Consider the following 25,452-nt stretch of genomic DNA (forward strand, 5'->3'; position numbering starts at 1 on the left):
CTATTATGCGACCACACAAAACAGCCATGAAGGTGTCCGCCATTTTGTATTTGTTCCAGATATCGACTTAATACAAACGAATTATTGTTACCTGGTAGAAACCTTTTAATTCTTATCCATTTAGACAAATTTTCATTTGGGAGATTATCAGGGACTCCCTACGTTCTTTGGGGAATCCCTTGCGCGTGCATGGTAGGATTGTGAAACATACAAAATTCAATACATCAGGTATGACTTCTTCAGTGAAGTTTTTACCCGCCCTCTTTACGTTGGATAGTTTCCGAACTATTGGTGTCCGAAAGTCATTTTCCCACGTTTTCGGCGTCTTGTAGATCCGAAACTGTGTCCGATAGCCGAAAGTTCAAGATAACTTCTTTTCTTGTCTCACTGGCAGGAGTCACCTCCCAAGAGTTGTAACACTTATTTTGCAACACCCGATATATATATATATATATATATATATATATATATATATATATATATATATATATATATATATATCTGTTGTGCTCACCGAATGTTCGACTTTTTCTAAATCTAGTTCACTTTAAGGGTAGTTGTACACACTCTTTTTCAAAAAAAAAAAAAAAAAAAAGTAACTGATATTTTTCTCAAAGAAGGCGTTGATTTGCCGGCACTATGGCTATTCACAAGGCGACACTTTTGTCGTCTAGTTAAACCTTATTTTATACACTGTGCTCGAAGTTCAACAACCCCTGCAGCAGGAGTCATAATTTTGCAGTTACTTTAAACTTGTGTCGTCTCTCTATTTATTGACTCGCACATATTATTACACCATATGCCTGTAAAGTTCTGTACAAAACCTCATACTTGAGAATCACCCCAGTATTGAAGGTACAATATTAATAGCGATATGGAAATATGGAATAAGAACAACGGAATCTCAGAAACTGAACACTGTTTCCGAGAAATGTACCTGATATCCTTCGATAAGGAAATTTTGTACTTTCTCTAATATACTAGGTTTTCTGTATTATAAGTACCATATTCGTCATCTGCTATGAAGCCTTAAAAACTATATAAGAAATACAGACGTTATTCGAAAGAAAACTAAATACATCCAAAAATTAGTGAACCATGGATCAGACTAGACAAGAAATCTTCCGAAAACAATATTTATGCAATATTCACATTAATATCGTTCTTTGAAATTAAATATGGTATGTAAATTCATCATATTATATTTTATTTTTAATTTAATTCATTTTTAACAGTTACACATTTCTATTTATTTATTTTTCACACATTGACTGTATATTTTGAAATTTCTCATCTAAGTGCCACGGGCAACAATCAGCCACTAATACTTTGTTTTTGCCTTTGTTGTGTAATATTCTTTGTGTACGGTTTTGCAGACTCGCGGTGTGGATATATATGATTTACAAATATTTAAATTTTTCCAAATTTAAAGCTCTTAAACAAATACATCCACCATTAAAATAACATAAGTGTCCACGTTGGCTTAGTATTAGAGACTTCAGATGTTGTGAAGTGTATGGTATCCTGGATTCGATCCTAGCTCCCTCCGAACGAAACTTGTGGTGGACAAACACCGTGCGCGTGGGGGGGGCGGGTTCCCGTTTCTTTCCACCTTTTCCGTTCCACAATTTCATTCATTTTTCATAATCGCAGTCTCCTTTAATTAGGGATACGCACGAGACGAGTCGAGACAGAATTTTCCTGACAAAATTCGAGTCGAGATGCAGCTCTTCCAATAGAGAAATATACATTTTTCGAATCGAGACATCCTTTTTACAGCACATTTTCGAGACGACAAAGCCTCAAATTTTCTCTCGTCCGTATCCCTACAGCCTAGCCGGTAAAAGCATGGAACAAATAATTCAAAAATAGCATTTCATTTCATTCAAATAAAACGCAATTGGAGTTAAAGCAATTATAATTAGATTAATTTTATTGTACCGTTTCTGTAATTAAATGCAAAATATTATAAATGTATTAAGTCACTTCAGAAAATAAGTATCACTAACAAGTAGTTTCACAAACAGCACTGAATAACATTAATAGCATTAATAACATACAGCAAAAATAGACTGTCTAGCTTTCCTTATTACCGCAGTTTACGGTTACTGCTGTCGCCATTCTAACTGATCTCGCCAGATATCAGAAGTATACACTTCCTGTTATACGTAAATGTGTGCCACCTAGTGTTCGAAGTCATAACTTTCAGTGTCGCTTGTGTTATACGTTAGCAAGAGACCTACATGAACATTCATTTTGTTAATCTAACGGCTGAACCTTGAATTAAGAAATACTATTAATATTCAGTATATGAAAAGGAGTCTGTTTAAAACATCGAAATTATTGGGCTGTTGAAAATGACATAACGCTTCTTATTTCGTTTTTCAATTTAACTTCTTTCAGTGAGCTTCATAATTTCTCGTTCCCAGGAGAATCTTTCTTCCTTCACTTTCGAAACTATGAACGAAATTCTAATTTACTTCCCTGACCTGTCTTGAAACTTATATCACCTAAAGGGTGTTGAAGAAAATGAGACAAGTGAAACTCTGAAGGCTCAAGATTAGACAATTATGTTGGGTGTGGCAACACAGCCGGTCGTCCAAGCTCCAGTAATTTATTCGGTTGAACAAATTTGAGTAAAGTTTTGTGTTGTCGCTAGTGATTTCAAGGGATTGCCCGGGGTACCTTTACATACCTCCGGAGCCTTGTATCCCACATTTGGCGATGTAGATTTCCATTATTATCTTAATTCTAGTATTTTCCACACACATTTGCCAAAATTCTCCCCCGCAGAAAATCTAAAATCATTTCTCTCTATTATTCTATTGGAATGGAACTTACATACGACTAACTAGCTCAACGTCACCAGCACAGAATTTTGTGAACCACCGTTTGGGTTTTTCGCCAATTCAATACGTGTCATTGATGGTGACTCAACTCAATGCTGACTTCGCTAAAGTCAAATGGTTATTTTTACAGCACTGGCCCTGGTTTCGATTTTTTATGCTAACCTAACATTGAAATGAACGGAAATGAATTCTTTGAGTTTAACGTCCCACGTTATTCTCATTAGGGCAAGCGAGACGATTATTAACGTAAGTGAACGATGATGGAAAAATTGTGGAATGAGAAAGTAGGAGGAAACAGGAATGGGCCTATTCCGAGAAAACCCACAGACATGATGTTGTCCACCACAAACTTACTTGGCCGGGAAATGAACCAGGAACCCCAAGCATCAGAGATAATCACTCTACCACTAAGCCACAGTGGTCCCTCCTATCCTAACATTGTGATGAGTTGAAGAGGTAATTGAACCTTAGTCTAAAAGGAGAAAACAAGGAATGCTAACCTGATCTCATATGCTGATTACTGACCACACATCACTCATTTAAAAACTATAAGATCTTCCATACCTTTCGTTTCCTTTTTTGTCAGGGTTTAATTGTAAGTAACGTTTCTTCATATAAGCTGATTTATATTTTTCAATATTTACAGGAAGTGTTTTTTTTCTTTGCACTTATCTCATACTAAAGTCCATCAGTCAGTTACATATTAAAATAATTGACGAATATCAGTAAATACCTTTTATAATGAAATATATTTTACAGTGTTTCGAAATTCCATCCTAGAAAGGAATTTGATGTTCTTTCTTTTCTTTCTTCCTCTCTCTCTTCTTTCTTTTCTTTCTTCTGTCTCTCTTTCTTTTTTTAAAGTAAGATCGAGATTAGTCTTACGTTGAACATTAAAGTAAACACTTAGAGCTGCAGTGGCTCAGTAGTAAAGCGTTCACCTCTGGTGTTTGGGGTCCTTGATTAAATCCCAGCTCACTAGAGTTGAGTTGATATTGAGTTTAAAGTCTCTTTTAGCAGCGAGACTATATGAGACGGGACCTACTGATTAACGTGGAATGCGAACCACACGAGCTCCCACCGGGAATCGAATTCGATTCTCCCACGCCAAAGGTGCGTACTGATCCCAGCTCGCACCATGTGAACTTTATGGAGGGCAAACACCGTATGCGTGGGTTTTCTCGGGTTTCTCCCGTTTTCTCCCACTTTTTTCCTTACACAATTTCATTCATTTCTCATCATCGCCATCTCCTTTAAAATTGCCGGATCTTCTCTATGATCTAATGAAGGATTGCAAACCATTCAATCACGTTTCCTTTAACCCTCAAGCCACACAGTGGAGTGTGTAGGACGCTGACCACTAACGCTCATGCTACTGGTAAAAAGTGCGCCGTTTGGGTAAGCTTTATCTGTGTGTTTTTTAGTAATTATAGGATGCTGAATCCAACGAAGTGGAAGTCCAGTTTATGAGACGAACATAAATTCATAAATTGTGATTTTTCGTTCATCACAAAATCGAATTCTAACAACTTATAAGTGATTTCTTATGAGGGAGTTGCATTTATTAATGCAGATTCATTTTGTGTGGCCTTGACAAATAAAAATAGAAATTCAGCGTTCAGATATATGCTATGAAAACGATAGTACAAAGAGAAGCACCAACCAACCTGTGTTAGGTGTAAATTAAAAGCAAGGATTGTTTGTAACACTCGTAAGGACAGTGCAAAACTGAAGGTACACTTGTAAGAAGCAGTCTCGTCGGCGACAGTGGGTTTCCGCATAAACGAAAGTACTGGGAGCACGTTGTTTTCCTCATGTTACTAGTTGCGTTATCTGCTGGAGAGCTTTCGAATATTCTTATTGTTACGTATCGTGACTTAACATTGTATTTATATACCAATTCACTTAACCATAGCTTGCTCATGGACTATTACGAGGTTAAAAGGATATACTTTACATTACGTTTTTGAACATTATTATAGTTAAGATTCCCTTTAAGATATTTTCGTTAGTTATGCATCATTATTTGAACTGAAATTAGATATTTCTTTTCAAGCTTCACCAACCTATTGTTCCACAAACTGGACTGGCTCATCGTATGGAACAACGCTTAAACTTACGGATTCAGAAAATCAAGGAGAAAACGACCTTAGTATTAAAACTATTTCTCATGCCAATGTTAAAAATGACCACAGTTCATTACAATTGTAGTTACGAAGTTATAACATCTTATCATAATCGGTGCAATATTTTAATCCTAAAAATGCTTTATGTTAAATTTTCAACTTTTAGTTTATATTGATTCAATTTTTGTTCACACCGGCATATTCCGAAAAGAAAGGAAAAAAATACTTGTTATATAAAGGTAACCAAGAAAGTTACGTTGGCCTTTCACCCAGCACCTACGAACATCGACATGTCACCTAAGACGTACATGGAAGATCAGCAATAGTACATCGACGACCTTCTGCCAACGTTCTGGAGGCCATGGACTCTATCATGGTAGAAATTGGTGGTCCATGAAGCGAAGATGATATCAAGTACATTTTGCACCTCTACTAGGCATTTGAACTGGCGCTCTGGAAGGTGATTGTACAAGAAATGGAACAGGTTATAATCGGACGATGCAATGTCCAGGGAGTATAGAGGAAGTAATAGTGTTTCCCATCAAAGATGTAAAATGGTGTCCCTGGTCATCGTAGAACGTGGAGTTATTGTTGTCCTGTTACAAGATTACCCTTTGCAATTACGATGTGCTCGCTTCAGAGTTTTGAGTTTTTTCTTTAACACGGCTGAATTGCTGACAGTACAATGTTGTATTGATGCTATGAGCAGCTGGTAAGATTTCCTGATGCAAAATGTCGCGAGCAGTCCACAGAACACACAGATGGATCTACTTGTGATGAAGTGCTGGATTCGGGTATTTAGAATCGGTTCATTGGGTGCTAACTAATGATGACGACACCGTGGAGCTTTGTAGAGGACCCAGTTCTTGTTACATGTCAACACCCTGTGCAGAAACGGCTCCTTCCTCATACGAGACAGCAAAGAAACACAGGTATCTGCTTGTGTTACCTTTTGACTCGGAGTCAAATCATGAGAGACCATCGACCCAATTGGTAGTGCTTCCCAAGTTGATGAAGGTGCTGCTGAATGGTTTCTCCACTTACACTGAATTCTAGTCCAAATTCCTCACATGTGTGGCCACTTTTCACCTCGATTGCTGTCTGAAGGTCTTCATTTCGTACGTGTGTTGGTCTTCCGGTACGTGGTGCGTTTTCGAGATTTTCGTCACCGCCTTTAAACGTGTTGAGCCACCGCTGCACAGTCCCCGTAGTCAGGACACCCTCACCAAAGGTCTGGCATATCTTTGACCCCACGTTTGACCTCAGCTTGAACTCATATAGAATGCGTGCCCTTATGACGCTATGTGGAGGTCCTATGTTCGCCTCGCATCTCTATTCGCATTTAGTCCAAGGTGTGACGGACGATTGAACACAGACCTCCACAAAAAGCGACAGAAATTTCTTCGTTATTTCATAGAATAAAAACAGTAAACATAAAGAGTTTCCACGGTATGACTAAGAAACCTCTCTTGAAATTTTATGTTATGTTTTTTTTAATTTTGTTCTAAGGACAGTTTCGAGTTAACGTCCTCCTTAAATCTAATAATACTTTCCATTGTTTCCCTATTTATTAATTGCTTATAATCGGGATTGGTAAATAACAACAAGATAAATATTTATTGAATCTTTAATAAAATGTTACCTCTGAATCAACCATAATTTCACGAAAACTAACATAAAGTAAAAAATAAACTGAGAGTGGTAAACGGATAACTGGAATAGTTGTATATTGCAGTCTAAGTCAAAGCACATACTGTTTCGTGACTTTTTTAAAAACTTTCATTAACCTAACAATGTATTTTATTATTTTTAAAAAAGTTATATTAATTCCAACAAGATGTAGCATACACAAATTATCAAAATTCACATAAGGAGTACATTAGTGTATACTTCGAGGTAATCGTACACAACATGTATATACAATTGTATTGAATAATATGGTATACTACTCCTATAAAAATGCAAGCAAGATCCAATACAATAGAAATTAAACAATTAATGACACCTAATACATTGAATAAATATCTACAATTCTTAACAAAAGTAACGATACTTTTATAAACCAATCATAAACTAACAATATAAAGTGGAATATTACCAAAATTTAATAGAGTGCATTAATTTCACACTTACGCATTAACTTTATTTGTTAAGTAAAATGTGTATGTCTGCGAAATTAAGGACAGTGAAACTAACGACGCAAGATGGAAAATTAGAGGAAACCTATGGACTTAACAGTTGGCTTTCAAAATTATTTCTGGAATAAAAAATGTATTTTTCCGAAAATAATGATATGGGATAAAAAAATTTATGAAACTTATTTTCGGCGGGCTACCTTCACAATTGGCAGGAAAATTTGTTCCTGATTAGAAAAATTATTTTCCGGAAAAAATGATAGTTTTAGCAAAACTAACGTAACTAAAGATACGAAATGGAGCAGTGTTGATATTATTTTGTACGTGAGAAACCGTGAAGTTAGTATAAATAATTATTTTCCAATAGAAAGTATTTTTGATAAGCTAACAATAGTTTTACCGAAATCAAAGTAAATTAGCGTTAAACTAACGACAGAGATGTGAAAAAGATGAATTCATTAACTAGAAGGGATACTTCACAGACATATGAAAAACACCATGTTTGTAACTAAGTAAATTGCTGGAATACAATGTGATTTGTAATTTGACAATAGTTTAGTCCTGAATTAAGTTTATTATTTGTGTTTTGCTTCTCCTTTGATGGATTTAGTAAACTAACTTGACGTACTTACAGATATGTAAAGCCAATCGGAGAGACATTTGTAATCGGTTTCCAAAGTGGAATAGCAAGAGCACAAAACGTATACAACAATTACGTGAAGATAAATTAATTGTGTTGTTCATTTAGTTAAGGACGTTCGAAACTTTTAAATCTTTATTAATAATGAGATCAAGTGCAGAATATTTGACTGTATCTGATCAGTGTGCAGCCTCAGAAAAGGTACATTTTAGTATTACTTAATATTAGCTATTAAATTTGATTGCATATATATATGTACCACCACTACTCATAATTCAAGTATCTTTCTGCAATTTGAGTGATACCGTGGGAGCTTATTAAGAGCTAACTTTGCTATATGTATTACACGTAGTGCGATATAAGGTACTTCATATTATGTGTAATTGAATAAAGATGAAAATCTGAATTGGGGACAATTTGCAAAGACTTAATGACAAAAATTGAGAATGACTGGAAAGTACACAAAATATCCCCAATGTAACTTTGTACATTTAATGTTGATTTTCATTAATATCCTTATAAGACAGGCATGTTAAACATAAAAATAAAAACTTATTAACGCAGTATAAACAGAACATTCCATTAAGTGGTAATTTATATAAAAAAGACAATACCTTCATTCAACGTATTCATTGACAGTGGTTACGTTAGAACAATAAATATTGGGACACTTCTCAGAAATGATATAAAATGGAATTCAAATTAATTCTGAATTTCAAATTAATAAAAATTTCTTCCATAAAACAGTTCATAAACTACAAATTACCAAACTTCACACATAATTTTGTTGTATACATTTTTGAGAAACTTTTGTTTCCTTGGTTTTCATAAGAATGTTAAACGGCATACCTTGTAAAAATACAAAATAATAATAATGAAAGGGAAATTACCAGGAACTCTACAAACAGTGTAATGAAAAAATATGTCCTTTGTAAGTACCGGCTTACGGAGAACGACACATGAAACTTAATTAGAAATGGCTAATGCTCGTTTTTCTTATTTGTCTTTCCAACTTTTACCTTTTGTGGTACGTTATAAGTTTTCAATTTTATGCACAGAGTTCCAGTCGGAAAGCCTAAATGCAGATGTTTGAAGACCAAAATTAAGATGACAAGATAACTCAAAGGAATATTTGAAAAAAAAAAGAAATGACAATCCACAGCCGTTCGTATGTACCCACTGGTGAAATTTGATCTTGCGGCTTACCAACTCATACTGCTCATGTTTTGTTACTTTGAAAACCATTTTTTGGTCTTACAGAACAAATATTTACGTTTAGTTATAATTACAGTAACCTTGTGTGAGAAAAGCTCTATTAAGAAAGCAATAATGCTTACAGAATACCCTAAGATAAGTACTGCGTAAACACCTAATAGGGTTTTTAAGCTAAAGGGTCTATTTTTCCGAGGTAATTGTGTAATATTACTTTCGGAAAGTTTTTTGTGATACCAGGCATCATTTTCCCATTTTGGCTGTAAACCTGATTCTTCGCAAATCGAAATAATGCGAGTAAACTCGTCTGTGAAAGGTGAATCATGTCTTAAAGTATAGGCACCAGGGAATTTCACTGAGCCACCAGCTATTGCATAGAATAGATTTTCGTATTCCTTCTGAAATTCAGTCTCATAAACATTTATATTTTCTAATGCATGAACCTGTTTTATGTATGAGATAAAATTGTTACCTGAAAACGTTTCTTTTCCTGTCACGGAACCAATCGACCACTTTCTAATAATTTCATGACTAATTGAAGTATTCGATTGGCTGAAGAACACATCACGGATATCTCTAGTTCCTCCGAATGGAATTCCAGATTTCAACAGATCCTTTAAAGTTTTTATATAAGGATATCTTGCAGGTGATGTAAGAAAACCAAATAAAGAAGCTTGATACCCTGTATTCAAGATAAGTGCAGCTAATACCCAAACAAGAAATAAATATTTCATTAACTTAGTGTTTGGAGGTAAAGGAGGTGATGATCCTAACAGAATCAAAAGACTAAATAAAAATGGAGACTTAAGACTAAAAGAATCTACGGAATCACTTTTCACTGATTTTATCAGATTCAGTACTAATGAAAATGAGAAATAGCTAAGTACTACTAAAATCCAAATCTCTGATTTGAAAGGAAATAAAAGATTCATCCATATAGGATATAATCCTGGACGATGAGCTACGAAAAAGTAAGACGAAAATCGTTTACTCAATAATGTTTCCAAAAGAACCGTGACTACTGAACTAGCTATACCGTCACAAAAATAGAAATCAAAATAGTGACAGTACATCTTTTCGTATATGCCAAGATCATATCTTCTACCTTCATAGTAAGGACGGAATTTGCAATGTTTAAAATCTACTTGTGGCTTGAAACGTTTTACCGAAAAGTTATCATCGGCATTTGTTTTAAATTGAAAATTCATTTTTCTCGACAGCAAATTAATTAAATTTCCTGTTATGCCGCTCAAAGAATAATTACCATTTTCCTTACCTTCTAAATATATAGAAGGGAATTGATTGCAAATGTGAATTGTAAAAGTACACCCATTAAGATTTTTCATTTTGTTAGGAAATAAATCAATTTCACGGGTAAATTTACCTTCAACCCATTGATCAATAATAACTGGTTTACTTGGAAATTTGCAAACCTTCTTTGTAAAAACATAATAACTGAATACATTTATGACAGTAATATTACCAGGATTTCTTTTACTCATTAATCTCTCGCTTTCAGGAGCTATGATTACAACGTTGTAAATGTCAAATGCATACATGAGATCTAAAATTCGTGTAACATGTCGTAAAGAATAGTAGTTATTTACGAATACAATTATACACTTCCTGTTTGAGTTCCACAGATGAAAATACCGCAACTCTAAGTAAATGTTAATAATGGTTTCAACAGAACGAATGATAAACATGTATGCTATCTTACGGTGAGTAAATAGCCATGTTCTATAGAAGAGTTTTATCCAACGCTCACGGTCACTTTTATACTCAAATTTCAGCGATGGTCTCATGTAATGTTTTGTGACCTCTGCTTCCACAACCTGTACATGTCTATTTCTTTCCACAAATATCAACAAGTTTCTGGTATCCTTCACGTAAGTGTTCAGTACGTTTATAGTACATTGACTTAGTTCATGTTCAAAAATAGGTCTTGAGAGTGTTTGAAAAGAAAGTATTTGATTAGAACCTGACACAAGGACAATGACAGCAGAAAGTAGCAGGAAAAATGTCGCCTTCATATCCAACAGTTACTCCGTAGTTTTCTGCAAAAAACATCTTAATAATGGTTTAATATTATTTAGTATAGTATTAAAAATATATGAATGTATCCAGAAAAATTCTCTCATAATTAGACATACCATATGTGACAATATTACTGTTATTTTAATAATCATTCCTTGGTCTATACAGCTTCTCTACTTGTGTCTTTGTGTAACATTTGTCGTTTGACTTCTTGCACGCTAGGAAAGTTTGAATAATCCTGCCCATCTAATAATTGTATCAGTCATATAAATACATTTGATGTTCTTGAGTCATACTTTAAATTCAGAAAATAAAAAATAAAGAAAATAAAGAAGACGTTTTTTAGAAAAAGGAAGGAAATGAAAATAGAAAAGAAAGAGACAGCAAAAAATGAGAGCATACTTTACTAGTTAGGAAATTGTTCATTGTGTATGAAACCTTTTCACATTGAATCCAAGTATTGATAGCAACGAAAGTAAATTGTTTGTATTTTCAAATGATTTCCCATGACAACAAAATAGAATTGTCCAATAATTCATTTTTTGTGAGCTGTTGATAGGAGATCGGTATAAAGAAGAGGTTTAAGGCAAAGTAGTTATAATATCACAGACGTATGTTCGAGTCCCATCAAGGTGGAAATTTTCGTTTTCTTTATATAACTAAGTTTTCTACGACATTGGAAATATTCATCGACCAACATAAAATCAACTAAAGTATCGGAGGGGATAGAGTACGTAGGTAAAACGAAACACGTAGTTTTTTCACGAATCCAGTCTTGAAACAAATCAGTCTTTTGACACAACACTTTCCCTTGCCTAATGTGAACATCAGTAACACATACCACTGAAGCAGAGTATGGGTAATTACTGCTCTTTTTTTTCTTTAAACAGTTACTTTCTTTACGCGCTTGGTAACGCTTTTTTGTAGATTAGAAACATATTTATTAATTTCTTCATATAAAACATGTAATAAATTTAAGACTTTTTGCTGGTGGCGTTCATACAATTTGATAATAATAATAATAATAATAATAATAATAATAATAATAATAATAATAATAATAATAATAATAATAATAATAATGATGATGATAATAATAATAATCCATTTCCCACATTAAATCAATTTTTCTGCAATTAAATATTTTCGATGGTTACTGATTCTTTGACTAAGTCAAAGTTCCCTAATTTAATAGTGTTGTCACGAGTCGAGACGAGACGAGATTTTAGGCACCCTTGATTAGTGGCGTGTAAATTGCGTCAAGTGTTGAAAATTTTATGTCTGTCTCGTTTAGAAGTCTCTGCTCGTTATGAGACGATACACGAGAAATATCTTCTCTCGCGGCATCTCTTGTGTTGCTAAGATACGATACGAGACACTTTAAAATCTTGACTTTTCTCGTAAATGCCGTCTCGTCTCGAAAATTTTGACTGTATCGTGTAGAAGTGTCACTACTTAATTAAATGCATTATAGAAATTTCACCTCAATAAATGTTTATATAGAAATTTAGACATTCAATATGCAAGTCTGTTATGAAACACGTAGATAGACAGAAATGTTCTATAATGCATTTAATTAAGTAGTGATGCCATATAAGAGACGACTTAATCATATAAGTTTCGGGGTGAAAAGTAATGTAAAATTTGATTATAAAATTACTTCTTTTAAAAATAGAATTTACTGGAAAGCAGTCTTTATGCAAATAATTACGAAACCCAGAATAATTCCCCAAAAAATGATGAATAGTAATGCAGGTGGAGAATGACAGTTTTCTTAGATATCGTGATTAGTTTTAATTACTGTAGTAGTTTATTTTTCACATACGAAATAGTTTTATTAGTAAAGAAAAATCTGTGGACGGGGCTCCAACCACCTTCACTCGCATATTTTAATTGACTTCACATTCTCGCGCTACCCAACTGCGCTACCAACCTCTCAAAGGTTATAGGTCTGTTCTACTACAAGACAGGATTTCCATTACGACGATGTTCCAATTCATCTTTTTTGATCGATAATTTCCATTGTTTCCTTTATTTATATGGAGTCTACACGTTATATCTGAATTTTTTACGTCTGCATGGGTATAAGAAGAGTTAGAAATACTTAATTAACTGTTTTGTTCCCTCTTGGTCTAGAAGAATATCATTTTCAACAGAGTTGGTAATTTTCGTGTTTACGGCCAAATTCAAATTTCTTTATTTTACTTCAAATTTCTTTATTTTAAAGTATTATTGAACACAAACACTGAAAACATGTTTGCCATTAACCATTACTTCTGTGGAAACCTTGTAAAATTTCGAACATATGTAGAAAAAGGAGTTATTTTTAGAAACGATCAGTTTAAAGAGATGTGTCATTTATTTCGCTCACACTTGTAGAATATCATTCTCCACCTATTACTCTAAAAATTGGTGTGCAAGTACTGGAGCAGTCTTAAACATGAATATTTATATAATATGAATATTTATATTTATGAATATAAAGATGCATATAGCTCACATACTAGTTCCTCAGTGGTGCGTTGATCCGATTATTACAGGTCCCATTAATGTGGAATTCCGAACTTTTAAAATTCACTTTTTTCACGTTTTCGCCATACTATAACTGCAAAGCTGTCCACTTTTGAGCTGTCCGCGATTTCTATCCCAGAATCAATTAATCTATTACCGAAATATTGTGACACATTTTTAACACATACACATATCTATCTGTCTATCTATCTATCTATCTATCTATCTATCTATCTATCTATCTATCTATCTATCTATCTATCTATCTATCTATCTATCTATCTATCTATCTATCTATATATATATATATATATATCTGTGCGTATGTGTTTTTCTGTAATCTATGGATAGCGTGTTATTAACACATTCAGATTCTGAAGCAAGAGTTTCGACTCAAGCTCCTTCTTTCCTAAGTGGTTAGCGTACCCACCTGGAGGGTGGGAGACCCGAGTTCGACTTCCGGTGAGAGCTCATGTGGTTAGGATTCCACTTTAATCAGTAGGTCCCTTACCTTATAACCTTGCTGCTGAAAGGGACGATAAACTCCAAATCAACTTAACAAGATTTCAGATTCATTTTAAACTGTTAAAAGTCCTGTCCCCCCTGAGAAAGTAATGAACCCCCTTTGGAGAAATTTGATTCACATAAGCATGAGTAGTAAAGATGATTCAAGACAGTTACACTATTGAATATACTCGTATAAGTAAATTTATAGTTCCATATTGATCATAATTAGATATATTTTTAGAGGTCCCGATTTCCTGGTCGAAATCTGAAGTGCTATACTCCTAATCAAGAACAAGCTAAGATGCTAAAACTTCAAATGTGTGACTAAACTTCCATAGAGAAAAAGAAAAGATATTGACTATTTTTTTATTTCAGTATATCGTACTTACTAAGAAATATGTTTGAATTTCCAGTTGTGCAATTCTAATGAAATTACTATCTGAGCAATATTTTCTCGTTAGAAGCTTTAGGTTTGTAGAAACAGATTTGTCGGAACTTAGTAACAAGATCACCAACCTGAAAGGAAAACGTTCAATATTCAGTTGAGCTTCAACTATATTTTATAAGATAATTATTGTTTTCTTGCAATAATGTATTATTCTTAATCAAGATATGAACTATTTTTCGTTATCCTAACGTTGTGTTCTGGATAGTTAGCTAAATAATAATTATAAAATTCATATACCTCTTGAGATTCATTTCCTAATATAGAACATTATATTTCTTTTAGTATTTTACTCTAGATATTGTGCTGAAATAATTTAACAATTTGACAAGAAATAAATTTCGTGATACAAAAATTATAGATTCACTAGGTTTCAAAATTAGTAAAGACATCAAACTTATGAAAATAACCTGATTTTGCTTCCAACTGAAACATATAAAATATCTATTATCTAAATTTTAGTGATCAATCATATTATATGTTACATCATTTACCCAACTAACAACGCTAAATTTTATGTTTTTTGGAAGGGCATCAGACATCATATAAATCATAATACAAAGTGTGTAACGCAAAAAATGTCCGTTTCTCTTGTAATGCTAAAAACTAACTAAAGGTCAGAGTCATTGGTATCAAATTGGCGATTCAATATGGCACATTTACTTGTGGCTAAATGATAAATAAATTTCCCCTTTTTAAAAATGGGATTGACTTGATTTGCATATTAAATTGAAGGACCATGTCTAATATCGTCCTTAAGTCCACGTACATGAGTATCTGCGGACTTTAATGTAACACGAAATCGATTTGGCATTCTTCGTATAATGTTATACCTTTATTACTATCTTCAAAAATATTAAGGTTAGAACTTTCTTAGTACGAACTTTCGAAATATTGTGTTGAAAGTGAAATGAGTAGTGCCGTAACGTTATACGAAGAATTTCAAATCGCTTTCCCGTAGAACTAAAAACATGCAGATACGCCTTACCTGCATCTACCAACAATATGACTCCTTGTAAGAAAATGGCCAAAAATGAAAAAAAAAACAAATATAATGGAATATTTTCGGCTGAGTGTCTATTATCGTCGATATGACCTTACGTATCACATCGTTGCCCAAGCTTAGATCCTTACTTAGCACATAATATGTGATCATAAGTCATTAAACTAAATATTTTATTAATTTCATTTTATCCACTATAATTATTTATTTGCGTAGTTATGCAACCTCGGACAACGCACTAAAAATATTCATGTCTTGAGTCTGTTTAAGTTACCTTTGTTTTGTTAATGAATTTTTGTTACTTGCTGGGGCGTTGTTCCATGCTCATAAATCTGACCCACCTATGCTAACAGAACGACCAGGAATCTCTCACTTCAAGTGGGGAAATCCCTTGTGATACCATTAAGGTACCATGAATCATGGATTTTTCTACACCGTAGATTACAAGATCAAGACATCCGATGATGCCTCAGCTAAACGACTTGTGCTCTTTGAAATCTCCCCAGCCGTTTGGCAGCGTGTAACTTTGAAACAAAGTTATTTCGAGGAAGTATTTACTGGATTTTTCTTCTTGCTTTAAGTAAATTAACTTTCTAAGGTTTGACAACTGTTCACATTAATACCGTGTATAAAGTAAATTTAAAATAATAGATAAAATCCAAACAAGATAACTATTTATCGGTCCTGGCTCTTGACATTGGTAGTCATAGCGAATAATTTCTGATCTTAAGCAAACTTCGAAGCTAAATATTCAAACTTATATTGAGTATTTTACATAAAAAAACAAATAGTATTATTTATATATTTAATAATTACTAATGAGTTTCATTTAATTATAGCAAGAAACGTAATTCTAATAAAATTTTAATCTTAACTATATTACCTCCTTAGAAGGCTTAGATTTTTAGGAACAGATTCTTAGAGCATCAATCGCGAATGTTTAATACTCAGTTGAATTTCACCTATTTACAAAAAGTTGTTTTCGAAAACACTGTATTGTTTTTTCTTTCTGACTAAATGGATAACCGCTATGTTCCATTACGTTAACGATGTATTCTCTGTATGTTGCAAAATACTATTTATAAGAGACCATAAATCTATTCTCTTCCTAATAAGGTCTAATATATTATTGTAACATTTTGCTACAGACTTTGTACGAAAACAATTTAATAACTGACATGAAAGAGATTCTGGTTAATGTTCTAGAATTATAGTGTTATAAGTGTTATAGGTAGCAAGGACATTAAATATATTATAAACGTAACTTATGTTTGAACCGAAACTTGTTAAGTGTATATTATTTAGACGTTAATAATCTATCATATTTTCGTATGTTAGTTCGCATTTGTCATTAACCACATAAATGTTTTCGTTATTCATGATTGTACTTAAAGAAGAAAAAATATAAATCATTATGTGAAGTGTATAATCCAAGAAATGTCCTTATCTCTATTTTGTAAAACATAAATCAGAAGGTAGTTCTTCGTTATTAGTAATGCTATAGTTTTCTATATTGTAAAATCTCTCGTTACGAAGTGATAAATAGTTTTTCCGTCTTTAATGTCAGATTTCTCAAACCGGTCCTCGTGGGAAATAAATGTTCTTGGATTGCTTGCCCACTAAAATGACATGTCTCTCATATCATATCTGCAACACAAACATTTTTTTTGCGTTTTGTGTGAGAGATCACGTTTCGTTTCCAATCTCTCATTCATATAGGATATATCTCATATCAAATATTAATTCCACTCATCAATATCTAAATTGGCAAGTAAACCTCTACAGAAATAAATAAAACCAGACAGCATTTATGGGCAATCGTGTAGTTTCTTCCAACCCAGACTATCATCATCACCAAATACATTTTAACAAGAAAGGAACGTCATCTTGCCACAATTTGAGAAGGTTCTTCAGCTAACTTCTTTGTCTTGGCTTTCCTCTTAATCATTTACTTATTATCCTTCTTTTGAGTATTCTTCCACCTTGTTACTTGTTGGTTGCATTCCTTCAAAACAATTCCTAACAATTCTTTTTCTTATAACTATTTTCAATATTCTTCTCATTACCATCACTTGCTTTCTTCTACTCGACTGTTATTTTTACTACTCCTTTATAAGCTTTCGGTTCCATTCAAGTAATTTCTTCCATTTTTCTCCACAACTTAATTTAGAGAAGATATAATGTCCTCCTTGATTGAGTTACTAATGCCCATGCTTTGTCTTTATGGGTGAGTCGTGCAAGTTCAATTTCCCCTTGCATCACTTTCTTCAGGAAAAATTTGAATAGCGGTTATGATCATGATCATAGAAAAAAGCTTTGAAATTCATTTGCAGATTGGGAGTTGTGAAGTGGGCCTGCATTTTTTTCTCGAACAAAATCGTTATTTTTGCGTAATTAGCGATAGTTTTAGTAAAACCAACGTAAACTAACGATAAACTAACAATGTGAGGTGGAAATTTGTGATACTTTTCTATTGGCGAGCTAACTTTATATTTGGCAGGAAGCTTTATTTCTCGAATAAAATCGTTATTTTTGCAAAAAAAAAAAAAAGTTAATTTTAGGAAAACTAACGATATGAGCTGAACGTTTATGAGAATTCAATATAGACGGCCTAATTCACAGTGGGCGGGGAACTTTACTTCTAGAATAAAATCATTATTTTTGCTAAACTAACGATATTTTTTTTAAAAAAAACTAACGTAAACGAACGATAAACTGACGACGTGAGATGGAAATTCATGATATTTTTTTTATCGGTGGGAACGTTTATTTTTTGAATAAAATCGTTATTTTTGCAAAACAAAGGTCAATTCTAGCAAAACTTACGTAAACAAACCAAATGAGTTGGACTTTTATGAGAATTCAATGTGGGCGGGCTAATTCACATTTGGTGGGGAGCTTTACTTCTAGAATAAAATATTTGTTTTTGCGAAACTAGCAAAACTAACGTAAACTAACGATAAAATATCGATGTGATATGGAAAACGTTTGAAATTCGTTTATGGGTGGGGAACTATGAAGTTAGCCTGCCAATTTACTTTGGGAATACATTTTTTTTTAATTTTTTTTCGAAACTGACGATAATTTTAGCAAACTTAACGTAAACAAACGATAAACTAACGATGTAGATAAGATAAAGAAAAATTCGTTAGGTTGGCGGGACAACTTCACAGACGTGGTCAGTATTACAATTAGCTCCTATGAACGACCAAATTATGCCAGACTGACTGTGTAGAATTCTTTCTTCTACCTTTTGAAACGAGACAATTCGTTTTTCCATCTGGTGGCCTTCAAGTATATTTACAAATGTCGCGATCTGTTGAATTTTTACTTTTCACGACAAGCTTTCTGCGTGATTCAAAGTTCTCGATTCTAACTATCTTGTCATTTCTTTCCTTATGCAGATATTCGCTTCCTATAATCCGTGTGAAAATACCCTGTTATGTTAGGACAGATGGGATATATTCATGACGCATGGAATAATGCCTCTGAAAGTCACTAAAATTCATTAAAAGAATATCGACATCTTTAACAGAATCGAGAGTGTGAATAGGTTTTGGTGCGTTGTTCGAGGTTACAAAACTACGCAAAGGAATGATTATAGTGTATAAAATGAAATTAACTAAAATCTTTAGTTTAATGACTTATGATCATATTCTATGTGTTAAGTAATGATATACTAACTTCTAAACTGGGATAATAATGTTCTAAGTGAGGTCATATCGACGGGAATAGGCTCAGTTGAAGATATCATGTTCTGTTGTTTTATATCATTTTCTACACAGAGTAATATGACACACTGTCCTTCAATTTAGGATGGAATTCAAGTCATTCTCATTTTTTTAAAAAAATGCAGAATTTGTTTATAATTTAGTTACAAGAAATTGTGCAATATTCAAACATCAAGTATTTGGTATGAATGCCCCTGACCTTTAGTTAATATTTAGCACTACAACGGAAATGGATTCTTTTGCGTTACACACTTTGTATTATGATTTATATTATGTCTGTTGCCAATTTCAAGAAAAACAAAATTTAGTGTTGTTAATGCCGTAAATGATGTAACATATAATATTATTCATCGCTAAGATTTATATAATAGATACTTTAAATGTTTCTGTTGCAAGCAAAATTAAGTTATATTCATAATAACTGATGTCTTTACTAATTTTGAAACCTAGCGAATCTATAATTTTAGTATTAACTAACTAACTAACTAACTCTATGGCCTATGGAACCCGGAGGTTCAGTGCCGCGTTCACAAAAGCTCTCCACTGACTTCTATCCTTAGCTAATTGCATCCAGTTTCTACTTTGAATTCCTATCTCTGCGAGATCCATCTTAATATTGTCCTCCCATCTGCGCCTAGGTCTTCCTAATGGTCGTTTTAATATGGTAATGGTATTACGAACTATATTTCATCTCAAATTATTAAACTGTTTTCGCACAAAATTTGGAGTAAAATATTAAATCAATTATATTGTTCTACATTAGGAACTGGAGCACAAGAGGTATATAGCTTCTATAATAATTATTTAGCTAAATATCCAGAACATTAACGTTAGTGTAACGAAAATAGCTCGTATCCTTCTTATCAAGAAAAATACATTATTGTACGAAAACAATAATTAGGCCTATCTTAGTGGAAACTCAACTGAATATTCAACGTTCTTATTTGAAGTTCGTGATATTGTTACTAAGTTGCAAGAGTTCGGTTTCTACTAACCTGACTATCCGAAACTTCTAACAGGTCAATATTGCTCAGTCAGTAATTTTATGAGATTTACACAACTTGATATTCAAACATATATCTTAGTAAGTACGACACCGTGAAATAAATAGTCAATATCTTTTGAACTTTTAGCATTTCAGCTTGTTCTTGATTAGGAGTATAGCACTTCAGATTTTGACTAGGAGATCCTGACCTCTAAAAATATATCTAATTGTGATCTATATAAAATTATAGATTTAATTATACGAGCACATTCAAGGGTGTAGTAATCTTGAAACAATTTTACTACTCATGGTTGTAATCACCAACTTTTTCTTGTAGGGATCAATTTCTTCCTCAGGAGGGACAGGACTTTTCACATATTAAAACCGAATCGAAACTCTTGTTGAATTAAGTTGATTTGGAGTTTAGCAAACCTACATGAGACGGGACCTATTGATTAACATGGAATTCGAAACACATGAGCTCCTGCTGGGAATCGAACCCGAGTCTCCCACTCCAAATACGCGTAGTTAACTGCTTGGGCAGTATTGTATTTGGCTACCTAGTAGATTTCGATATTTCGCGGTCCTGCAAATGTCCAAACGATATTCTACCTCCTATCATGTTCATGCGAGTATATCTTTTTTGATGGAATTGATTGTGTCTGTTATTCGTTATTTAAGATTAGTTAAATTCTTAACTATTCAGGAGCTACTCCGTGACAAAGCGGTAAGCATACTCACCTTTGGCGTGGAAGGCGTGAGTTCGAATCCTGGCAGGAGCTCATGTGGTTCGGATTCCACGTTAATCAGTAGATCCACGTGTCACATATCCTCGCTTCTGAAAGGGACATTAAACTCGAATTAAACTCAATTCGTAAATGGTCAATTGAATTCAGGTCATGTGTACGAGAAAACTTGATAATTAGCGCTCCTTTGCCGATCCATCTGCCAGAAAACGTTAGGTCCATAACTGCTTGAACATAACAGTAGAAATGGAATGGGATCCATCATTTTGCAATAGTACTAGTTAGAATACTCTTGTCTGTTGGTGAAAATCTCCCACACTAGCGACTAAAGTTATGTTGTTCACTAATCACTAATTTAGTTTAAATAAACCAAATAACGCTTTGTGTTTTCTCGACTGGATACCCTGTCTACTGCTCGGCCGACACTGTGACGTCAAAAATTTTAGTTATAGTCACTTGAACGTGAATGTGAACAACTTCAGGTTTTAAAAGAGCAATTTTCATGAGTTTCTTCACAGTTTCCGAAAAGAATAATGCATTACTTTAGAATGTCGTATTTTTTTATAAAGACTCTGTATAGACCCCAGAGAAAGAACGTGAACTTAGCATTCATAATCAGTTAACTATCAACCTATCACTGCTAAGGTTAACTATTGCTTATAGTTGAAGTCTTTCAATTAAATACCCTGTTAAAAAGTATTCCACTACAAATTGCTTACACGTATTCCAGTGGTTCTGATGAAGATGTATAACCCATGACATGTTAACGTGAGAATACTGTGGAGTTGTATGTCAGGGATAACAATAAAGCGTTTTCCATTGTTCTTACTCGTTTATCTTGACAAATTACAGTAGTGAAAGGATTAAGGTGACCCACTCCGATGTAATAGCACCAATTTCTGTTTTGTGTGGAACGATTCTGTATATCTTATGTTGTGAAAGGAGATGGGATTGGGACAATACATCATGTACAGAAGATCTGAAAGGTAACTGAGATAGAGGTGCTGGAGTTGTAATATCTGCATGTACACTCATATCCAAAATTATTTCGCATTTCTATAAATATGTTTTTGTACGAATATAATTTGAAAACGAATTCGTCTGGTATTTCTTACAATGTTAGTATATGTATAATCGGCAAAGACATGTATGTGGAAAATTTCATGTCAAAAGAGCAGTAAATAAAATAAATCTTTCTTGTCTATTTAGCAACATATTGTTTTACACATTCTAATTTTCGTATTTATAATTATTTTCCTATGAAATTTACCACTAATATACATTTTCGGATTATACACATAGTAACACTATGAAAATTAACCTGCAAAATCAATTATCAAATTATTTTCTTACAAGAACACAGTTATAGGTATGCGACAATCATTTTGGACATGAGTGTACAATGAAAAACGGAAAGACACCACAGCACATCTTCGACTTGGGATCCGTTTCTGAAGAATGGTATCATACCGGAATGCAGAAAGGATATATTCATCTTTAAGGACGTGGATCCATATTTGTTTGCATTAATGACGACAAGAACTGATCATGATACAGAACCATTAGAAAGTGAGGACATTAAGCGTAATGATTGGACCACATATTCCCGAGAGCCTGTCCCTATCGAATCTTCCTGTTGTATACGCGTCAGAAGAGTTTCAAAAAGCAATTTACAACTCCGTAACCAACAGGCTTCTGAAACAGTCTTTAGCAGGGAATGGGACAAAATACTCCTCTCTTCTTAGCGCCGCATTCCAAAGAGATGTGAAGAACACTGTGGTCTCCGATGTCACTATATGTCTCACTCATGTGATCTGAGTTCACTAAACTTATGATAATTTATGTTCTTTCTAAATATTCCTTTCCTACTTTTTTGTGTGGCTTACCACGCTCTGTTTGTTTGCATGCCTTGGAATTCAAGACAACATTAGACAAAGAATGTTAACTAATGTGTTTTCTTGTATATTTTTAGTATGACCAAACTTGATAATATTTCCGATAATTGTAAGTCAGTGTGTGTATGTTTCTCATTAGCAATATCCAAGTAATATAATTTTTTCACTCTTGCAATTTCAATTTCTGCAAATGAACTGTAGATATATTTGTTGTAACAAATAACTGCTCCGGCTTTAAAAATAAAATTGCTATATATTCTAGGAGTAAGTACTCACGCTCTCTAGAAGATTTTCTGTTATATATATAATGGAGGATATGGAATTATTCAATTCGTGTTTAGTATAATTTTTTCTTCTGTAACTCTTAATCTTTACTTAGGGGAAAAAAGAAGGAATGTTACAAAACTGTATTTTCGAGAAAACGGCGTTTCAATATTGAAAGCCGCGTAAACGAGAATAGGATAAGTCAAAAATTTTGACCCTTTATAGATGGATATTTTTACATCTCCGGATGCTTTCATATACAGTCAAATACTACCAAGAGTCACCAACAGATAGGACAAAGTACCCGATAAATCACACACATGGACCTTCCTCGCTTTTTCCCCTTACCCTTCAGTTATATTTGCTTTAAAGTCAATGTTTCACAGGGGTTGGAAATAGTACATATTATTTCAATTTTTGGAAATTAAATAAAAAATTAATTAAAAGTGTATGGGTCTTATAAGATTCTGCTTTCTTTCTCTCTGTCTAGCAAAATATGGATAAAGAGAAAGTATGGGTCGTTAGGATTTATCCAGTTTTCGTAGAGTACGAGCAGTCAAATGATAAATGTTACACAAAGCCACACGAAAAGAATCTGCATATAGTAAGGTATAATTATTTTAGAACAGTATAATCGTCAAACATGGTATGTTTATTTATGACAAACTTCTTTTCTTGATACTTTAATATGTTTTGCAATTCTATACTAAATAATAGTAGACCATTATTCCGATGTTTCTTGCAGAAAACTACAGAGCAACTGTTGGCTATGAGGGCGGCATTTCTCCTGCTAGTTTCTGCTGTCATTGCAGTTTTGTTCAGTCCCAATGAAGCACATTCCTTTCAAACACTCTCAAGACCTTTTTTTGAACATGAGCTAAGTCAGTGTACTATAAACGTACTGCATACTTACGTGAAGGGCACCAGGAACTTGTTGATATTTGTAGAAAAAAATAGACATGTACAAGATGTGGAAGCAGAGGTCACGAAACGTTATATCGGAAACATTATGCTGAAATTTGAGCATAAGAGAGACCGTGAGCGTTGGAGAAGACTTTTTTGTAGAACATGACTGTTTGCTCACCGTAAGATGGCATACATGTTTTTCATTCGTTCTGTTCAAACTATTACTAACATTTACATTCAGTTGCGGTATTTTCATATGTGGAACTCAAACAGGAAATGTGTAATTGTATTCGTCAATAACAATTATTCTTTAGGACACATTACACGAATTTTTATGTCATGTACCTTTTTGACATTTACAACGTTGTAGTCATTGCTCCTGAAAGCGAGAGGTTAATGAGTAAAGAAAATGGTACTAATATTACTATCATAAATGTGTTTACTTATTATGCTTTCACGAAGAGCGTTTGCAATTTTGTAAGTAAACCTGTTGTTATTGATCAATGGGTTGAAGGTAAGTTTACTCATAAAGTAGATTTATTTCCTAACAAAATGAAAAATCTTAGCGGGTGTACTTTAACATTTAATATTTGTAATCGATTACCTTCTATATAGAGAGAAGGTAAGGTAAATGGTAATTATACTTTGCGCGGAATAACAGGAAATTTAATTAATTTACTCTCAATTAAATTAAATTTTAAATTTAAAGCAAATGCCGAATATAACTTTTCGGGAAAACACTTTAAGCCGCAAAGAGGATTTGAACGTTGCACATTCATTCCTTACTTTGAAGGTAGAAAATATAATATTAAATACATCCAAGCGTTGTACTGTCACTACTTTGATTTCGATTTTTGTGAAGATATATCTAGTTCCGTGGTCTCAATTATTTTCGAAACATTATTAGCTAAACGATTTTCGTCTGCCTTTTTCGTAGCTCATCGTCCAGGTTTATATCCTATGTGGATGAATCTCTTATTTCCTTTCAAATCGGAGATTTGGATGATAACAATATTTAGTTATATGTTGTTTTCATTAGTACTGCATCTAATTAAATCAATGGAAAATAACTTCGTAGGTTCTGTTACTCTTAAATCGCCGTTTCTATTTAGTCTTTTGATTCTTTTGGGGTCATCAGCTCCATTAATTCCAAACACTAAGTTAATGAAATATTTATTTCTTGTTTGGGTATTAGCTGCACTCACATTGAATACAGGGTAGCAAGCTTCCTTATTTTGTTTCCTTACGTCGCCTGCAAGATATCCTTACATTAATACCTTGGAGGAACTCTTAAATTCTGGAATTCCTTTCGGAGGGAGTAACGACATCCGTAGATTGTGCTTTCACCGTACGAAAACTTCAATTAGTCAAATAATTAATAGAAAATGGATCAATGCTTCAACGTCAGGAAAAGAAATGTTTTCACGAGGCAATTTTATCTCCTACATTAGTCAGGGCTT

Source organism: Thermobia domestica, chromosome 8, assembly GCF_964235325.1.
Source record: "Thermobia domestica chromosome 8, izTheDome1.hap1.1, whole genome shotgun sequence".
Lineage (NCBI taxonomy): Eukaryota > Metazoa > Arthropoda > Insecta > Zygentoma > Lepismatidae > Thermobia > Thermobia domestica.